General features: G+C 37.5%; 1 pseudogene; it reads right to left on the minus strand.

The window, feature by feature from the left end:
* The window catches only part of LOC122151796, a 184,317-nt pseudogene extending 179,259 nt beyond the window's left edge, over positions 1-5,058 (minus strand).
* Positions 5,059-5,719: the final 661 nt, after the last annotated feature.

Consider the following 5,719-nt stretch of genomic DNA (forward strand, 5'->3'; position numbering starts at 1 on the left):
ATTTTGGGTAAACCATCCTTACTTGCTTTGATTTCTGAAGATCAGAATATGTGTACTGTGGATAAGACCCTCATCATCACTTACCTTAATAGCAAATATAAGATCTCCAAGTTGGTTAGTAGTGATGGAAGTGACATAATGTCTAACCTGAGATTATGTGTCTAAGACATGGTCTCAAAACATGGTGTAAACAGAAAATCTCTCACCTTTTTGAGTATCTCATGGATTTTATAGTTCTCAGAATCACAGCTTCACTTACTAGATATCAGCAAAGTTCTTGTGTATGAAGATGGTTATACCTGCAGTGATGCACTGTATCCAACCTGAAAGTCAAAGTGTATGCATTTTTTAAACATGCATATTTTCATTCCAAAAACCAAACTCACTGCCATCAAGTCAGAATGACCCCTCTTTGGGTTTCAAAGGCAGTATCACTACAAGAGTAGATTGCCCAATCTTCCTTCCAAGGAATAGTTGGTGGGTTTGAACCTCTCACCTTCTGGTTAGAAGTAAATGCCTTAGGCACTATGCTACCAACTCATACATTTTCATTAGGATTGCTCAAAATACTTTGGTTCCTAACAGGTAACTTTGGTGCCAAATATTCTACCTGAATCCAATAGCTGTCCAGGGCCCCAGATTTGCTGGAGACAATCTCATCTCTCCACTGAACACCTGCAAAAACTTCACAATCATTAGTGTGGTGAGAAGCTTGGATGACTAGCTGGAGAATTACCAAAATTCTCAGTTACTATCAATGTTAAATATATGTGGCCAGTATAGTAAGAACCAGGATTATCTGAGAGTTATGAGCATTAACAGTTGAAGTGGTATATTTTCCTTGAATAACTGCATAAAAAACATGCTAATGATAAATGCTAGAGCAGAAATAAAATTTACCTTGTGCCTTGAAGAAGAAATGTTTTCTGTGATGTGATTGTAATCACAGTGTAACTTACCTCAATATCACCAAGATCCATGCATATAATGACTTACTTTTTCATGATGTCTTCTCTAGAATCTCAAAAAGAAGGTGAGAGGTCAAATGAAAGACACATGGTGTTCCAAGGACAGCCACAACCCTTAGTAATTTGCTTGATGAGGAGTAACAGGAAGTCTTCCTGAAACTGAACAAAATATCAAGGCAAAAATATAGTTGAAGACAGAAAGAACATTTATGTGGACACTTGCACAAATTTATGGTCACTTTTGTCAATTTAACCCTGACAGTTTAACCTGGATACCTACAAATCCCTATCTTACTATGAGGTTAAACACACATCAAACTAAGTTAGGAAATAGCCAGTTTTCATGCTGATTGGTGTCTGTATTGTTGCTTGCATGACACTTACATGATTCTGCTAAAAGAAATGTGGTAATAGCAAATTTGAAGAAAAGCATCACTATTCACCTTGGTTTCAGTAGATCAGAGGGTGTGTGTACTATGGGTAAAGCCCACATCTTCACTTACCTGGACAACAGTAAAGATTCCTGCAGTCACTGTTCTAGTTTCAACTTAATCTCCTCCTGGGAACAGAAAAATATAATGTGGGTAATAGGATCTATCTTTTCCATTGGACCACCTGAGAATTCTTTTCTATTGTAAAAGAATAGAGCAAATAGTCCTGGATTCATGTGGAACTCCTTGGTCACAACACAATAGAGACAACCACATCTGTTCTGAAAACACCTGCAGGGAGTTCCAGTGTATTTTTTGTGGTGATGGACACCTTGAGTTCTTGCCTGTGTACCTGTAGGACCCTCAGTCTTCACAAAGGTTGAATGACTCTTAGAATCCAAAAGAGATATAAGATGCTACTAATAGACATAAAGATGTAATATCTTACCTGAGATTACTTCTCTAGACATGGTCAAAGTAACAGCTAAAGACTGAAAAATGACATTGTTGTATGATGATTTCATGGCGTGTACAGTAGTTATCATCCCACCATCACTTATGTGGAGATCAGCAAAGTCCCCATGAGTAAAGATGGTTACCCTGATCTCAATGGATTCTACCCAATCTGAAAAGGCATAGATTTTTGAAATATGCATGTTTTCACCAGGATTGTTGAAACTTCTTTTGTTCCTATAAAGTGACTTGCATTCAGATTTTCTACCTGAATTGCAGTAGAGTTCCAGGGTGCAAAATTTGCTTGAAGCAATCACATAACTTCCATGAATACCCACAAAACTTCACGATAATTTATGATGATAATAAACCTGGATGCCTGACCTGGAGAAGTGCTGTATGCTCAGTACTACCAATGTAAAATATCTGTGATCAGTGCAGGAGGAACCATCACTTCCTTAGGATTATGAGTATTAACAATTCAAGTGGTACTTTTTCCTTGTATAACAGCATAAAAACATGCTAATGATAAATACTAGAGAAAGAAATATGACTCACCATGTTCCTAGAAGAAGAGTTGTTTTCTGTGATGCGATTGGAATCACAGTGTAACTTACTAAGATATCACCAAGATCCAAGTAAATGACGACTGTAACTTTTTCATAACCTCTTCTGTAGAATCTGAAAAAGAAGGTGAGAGATGAAAAAGCATGTTTTCCAAGAACTCTTTCAAAGCCTTGCTAACATCCTTTAGAAGGAAAGCCAGGAAACCTACATGAAAGCAAACTGAATTTAAAGGTGAAAAAAACTCTTAAAGATGGCAGAAGTAATTGTATGGACACTTCCAAAAACTCATGGTCACTACTGTGGTAAAGAACACCATGAGAATTCATCCTAAAAATTGCAAATCCATCGATTGCTACACGGTTAAATACACATAAAAACTAAAGAAGGAAATAATCAGATTTCACGGGAGTTCTGGTGGTGCAGTGCCTAAGGCATTTTACTGCTGCCAGAAGGCTGGCAGTCAAACCCACCATGCATTCTTAGGAAGAAGACTGGGCAACCTATTTGTGTAGTGATATTGCCACAGAAACCCAAGGAGGGGGTCACTGAGAGACACATCTGACTCCACAGCAGTGAGAGCTGAGTGTCTGCAGTATCACTTGCATGCCTTACTGATTCCACAAGAACAAATATAGAAAGAGCAAATTTGAGGAAAGCATCATTCCTTGCTTTGGTTTTTTGAAGATTAGGTGGTGTGTACTGTGGATAAGGCCCACATCCTCAGTTACCTGGATAATGTAAAAGTCTCCTGTTGTTATCCTTCTGGGTTCAACATAGTCTCCTTCTGAGAACTAGAACAACATATCTGTTGTAATAGGACCTATATTTTCTAATAACCCACCTGAGAATTCTCTTCCACTGTGAAAGGATACAGCAAATATACCTGGATTCAGGTGTAACTCCTTGGCCATAACATATTAGACACAACCACATCTCTTTAGAAAACACCTGCAGAGAGTCCAAGTTTATTTTTGTGGTGGTAAACAACATGAGTTCTTTCCTGCATACCACTGTGACCCTCAGTCACCAAATGAATGTTGGAATTTTAGGATTCAAAAAAGAAATAATAAGATATCCTGGGTGCTAATCATGGTAGGAAAATAGTATCATACCTTGAGTTTACGTATCTAATACATGGTCATTGTAAGGATTGGAGACAGAAAAATCACTTACCTGTTGTTTAGAGATGCCAGGATTTATAGTGTGGTTAGAATCTCATCATCACTTACCTGTGTATCAGCAAAGCCTACGTGAATGAAGATGGTTAAACTTGTACCAGTATGTTCTTTTGAATTTGAAAATCAAAGACTAGATTTTATTTTTTTTTAATACATATGTTTTCTTCAGGATCACTGAAAATTCTTTTGTTTCTATCAGGTAACCTGGGACCTAGATTTTCTACCAAAATCCTAGTAGAATTCTAGTACCCAGAATTTTATGGGAACAATCATATGAATATCTGCAAAAATATTTCACAATTATTCCTGTGGAGAGAAAGCTGGATGACTAGCTTAGGGAATTCCCAAAAGCTCAGGTACTACCAATAATCCATATCTCTGTTCAGTAAAGAAGGAATCTATCCTCTCTTAGGGTTAAGCATGGGTAGTTAAACTGATATTTGTTACCTGAATTACAGCATAAAAACATGCTAATGATAAATGCTAGAGACAGAAATATGACTTACCATGTTCCAGAAAGAAGAGATGGTTTTCTTTGTGATTAAAATCACAGCATAGCTTACCTAGGTATCAGGAAGACAAAAGTGAATGACAATTGCTTTTCCATCATCTCTTCTCTTGAATCCTTAAAAGAAAGGTGAGAAGTCAGATGAAGTCATATGTGTTTTTAGGCACAGCCCCAAACCCTTAGTCACATCTGTTATTGGGAAAGCCATGAAACCTACCTGAAATTTAGCAGAAGTTCAAGGCAATAGTTAAAGACAGTGAAAGAACTTGTGTGGCCACCTGCAAAAACTCATGGTCAATTCTCTGTTGAATACCAAGATGATTTCACCTGGATACTCACAAATCCCCCACTTACTATGAGGTTAAACACACATCAAAGCCAAGTGAGGAAGCAATCAGTTCTCATGTTGATTGCTGTCTACAGGATCACTTTAATGACTTATATGATCTCACAAAAATACCAAGAAAACAGGTAATTTTAGCAAAAGCATCAAAACTTTCACTGGTTTCTGAGAATCAGATGGTGTGTGCCATGGATAAGGTATATATAATAACTTACCTGGATTAGAGTAAACTCTCCTTCAGTCACAATTCTTGGTTCAACACAATCTCTTCCTTGGAGCCAGAGTAATACATGTAATATGACCTACCATTTCCAATCAGCCTCCTGAGAATTGTCTTTCAGTGTGAAAGGAGATAGCAAATGGACCTGGAATTATGTGGAACTCCTAGGTCACAATATAATAAAGACAACCACATCTCTTTTGAAAACACCCGCAGAGAATGCAAGTTTGTTTTTGTGGTGATGGATGCCATGAGGTCTTGCCTACACACCGGTGTGAACTTCATTCACCCCACAGGCTGCTTAACTTTTAAGACTCAAAAGAGAAATGATAAGATCTCATGCTTGCTAGTCATGCTGGGAAAGACACAAAGACTTACCTGAGAAGACATACCTAAGACATGGTCACTATAAGTGCTTGAGACAAAAAAAATCACTTACCTTGTTGTTTAGTGATGTTCTGGTGTATACTGTGGTTAGACCCATATCATCCCTTGCCTGGATACAAGCAAAGATAACAGCAAAGTCTCCTGCAGTAACTGTTCTTAGATGCCATGGTGTATACTGTGGTTAGACCCATATCATCCCTTGCCTGGATACAAGCAAAGATAACAGCAAAGTCTCCTGCAGTAACTGTTCTTAGATGCCATGGTGTATACTGTGGTTAGAATCACATCATCCCTCACCTGGATATCAACAAAATTCATGTAAATGAAGATGGTTAAACTTGGAAACGTGTATTCTCTTGAATCAGAAAAGCAAAAGGCAGAGTTTTCTTAAATATGCATGTTTTCACTAGGATTACTGAAAATACTTTTTTTCCTATCAGGTGATCTATGATCAGAATTTTCCACTTGAAGTACAGTAGACTCCAACAGCCCAGAAATATCTGGAAAAATAAAAAGCACAATAATAATTTACTTGAATTTCAGCATAAAATCATGTTCATGATAAATGGTAGACACAGAAGTGTGACTTAATGTGTTCTGGGAAGAAGAGATTTGTGTGTGTGTGTGTGTGTGTGTGATTAAAACTTCAGCATAACTTATCTGG

This window comes from Orycteropus afer, unplaced genomic scaffold, assembly GCF_000298275.1.
Source record: "Orycteropus afer afer isolate SDZICR_OR568_19922 unplaced genomic scaffold, OryAfe1.0 scaffold00725, whole genome shotgun sequence".
Lineage (NCBI taxonomy): Eukaryota > Metazoa > Chordata > Mammalia > Tubulidentata > Orycteropodidae > Orycteropus > Orycteropus afer.